The sequence below is a fragment of the Exserohilum turcica genome (assembly GCF_000359705.1).
Source record: "Exserohilum turcica Et28A unplaced genomic scaffold SETTUscaffold_19, whole genome shotgun sequence".
Lineage (NCBI taxonomy): Eukaryota > Fungi > Ascomycota > Dothideomycetes > Pleosporales > Pleosporaceae > Exserohilum > Exserohilum turcicum.
In genome coordinates, this window is record NW_007360014.1 from 407110 (window position 1) to 409684 (window position 2575).

Genomic DNA, 2575 nt, shown 5'->3' on the forward strand with positions numbered 1-2575 from the left:
TTCCACTTTGTCTGGAGCTCTGGCTGGCTCTGGACAAAGCGCGACACCCAGTTCTTGCCAACAGGTGGTGGAGGTGGATCTTGGCCGCGCGCAGCGAGTAGAGCGTCTGCCATTCGTCGTACGTCGATAATATGGGGTGGAAAACCACGACGGTCAAGGTCTAGGATCCACTGCACAAGGGACTGCTCTTTAATGGACGATAGCTTACGGTTAACAGACCGTAGCTCTAGTCGTGGCTAAGTACCATGAACGCGAGTATGTAGTGTTAATTGTGGCACATTATATGCTTTTGCAAGAGCACGGATAGATTGTTTTAGATTATTACAATAAGACGCGATAGCAAGGCTTATTCTGCCTTCACGAGAAGTATGTATAGAACGTTGTTGTCGCGGCATGGTGGTGGTTGTGTAGAGCGTCGCGTCAAGTTTGGTGGGGTGCCCAGCTTACTGATCTGCCCAGCTTACTGACCCTGCACGTTAGCTAAAAATATAGCGCTTAATAATATCCCCCCTTTTAGAGTGTTACTATCTTAGCTACACCTAAGTAGTCTTTATATAAGTAGAGGAGGGTAATCTACTTTAAATTAAAGTAATTTAGAGTAAATTGCGTAACGTGGTTCATAAGCGAGTCGGTCACCCAAGCGAGTTGGTCACTCCCCACTAGCGCGTTGACGTTGACACGTTATCACAGTCTTTTATTACAGTTAATAAACTATTGTAATATACTAAATTAATTATTAGAATCGCTACTATTACTTACACTATCTATCTTAACTGCGCAGGTACAAGCGTTGTGTCTAGTCTGCTTGCAACGCCCGCACCACCGCTCTCCTCGCACCCTCTTCGACGCACTCTCACCATCACCACGACTGCTACCCGCCTGTTCAGCTAATACTTCTTGTACTTCGCCTATAGTAAGAGTCTCTTCTGTCCGTACGTATCGCCGCTTGCGGCTCTTACGCTTATTTGCTGTGTCTAGAGCCTCTTAAAGAGCAGCTACTTCCTCCCTCATAAGCGTCATCTCATATGCTATTTGCTAAGCCCCTTTACTTAGCTGTACAACCTTCTTGTTAAGAGAATTTGCAGAAGACCTAGGGTGGTTTCTTACTCTCTATTAAATAAGAGTACTTTAAGCCTTAACCTCGCGCGCGTTGCGTGGTGTCTGCGCCTGCCAGGCAGCTGTCCGTCGTGGTGATTGTACTGGCGTCTGCACCACTACATCAAGCTTAGATAGCACAGCCTGTGGGTCATGTGGGACTAGACCAGCGCCTCTAAATCTAGCTTGGATATTCTCCTTTGTAATAGACTGCTCAAAAGCAGCCTTAAAGGCTAGTAGGAAGGTCTCTTTGCTGATATAGTAGGTGCGGTTGCGTGCCAAGCCTGAAACAGCGTCGCCATACTTGCGCTTCAATGGCGAGAAGCAGGCGACGTCAAGGGGCTGCAACAGGTGAGACGAGTGTGGAGGCATGCAGAGAAGAATAATATTCTTCTCCTTGCAAAGATCTTGAAATTCGATAGAGCAGTGGCTCTTATGGCCGTTAATAATAAGTAGTCGATACCCACCCACAGTAGAGCTCTTTGTATAGGTATTAAAGTGCTCTAACTAGGCAAGACTAAGCTAATTATTCGTCTAGCTATTAGGACTAACTTTAAGAACCTAGTTAGTAGGCAAATCCTTAAACTAGACGTTAATAAGCACCTTGCCTGCAAAGATAACAAAGGGTGGTATCTAGCGACCTAACGCGCCCACGCCTTAGATTACAGTAACCTACTCACAGTTGCCTAGCTATATCTGCTTCTTTTTTCTATATCCTTCTAATGCTATAATTAATAACTATAATAAAATCTTGCCTATTATAAAGCTAGTTTCGTTAAAGTTGTAGATATTGTCGTCCACAATACCCCACTTCTACCTTGTCGCCTGGACTAAGTCAAACTAGCGCTGGATAGCTACTGGGTCCTCGCAGGCGGCTCGCTGGTAATTATAGGGACGGCTCCAGCGCGTACGGAGCTTAGCAGTCCGCCTAACAAAGTTGTTAACCCAATTCTTGCTAATAGGGTTGCCACTACGCTCCTCTAACAGTTTATTAGCTATTGCTTGAACCTTAGCCTTTGTAGGGGCAAATCCACGCGCAGACTCTTTAAAAATACGTCTAATAATAGCCTCCTCTTCTAACTTATTTAGGCGCTTTGAATTTGGTTCACAGTTGCGTTAGGGGCGCTTTCTAGCCTGTTGATTAGATATTGTACTTTAAGGCACGTTATAGATAGAGGCAGCGCGTCTTTAGCTTTAAATACATTGTAATTAGATATTAAAAAAAGCAAGTTAAAGATCTAATTTAGGATAAGTTAATTAATAGTTGTGTTGTTAAGACATAACGCGTTGTAGTATCAACGTCGACGCGCTACAGTGCCCGTGCACCAGATGAGCACCATCGCCAGTTGAGCACCCCCAACAACTCAATATAGTCAACAAGATGAGGCTGTAGAGCCACCACAAATTGTAATAAAATTGCGCAAAGCTAGGATTATACTATATACAGGCCTACGAAAGTTTTGGCTTATTCAGAAATTTT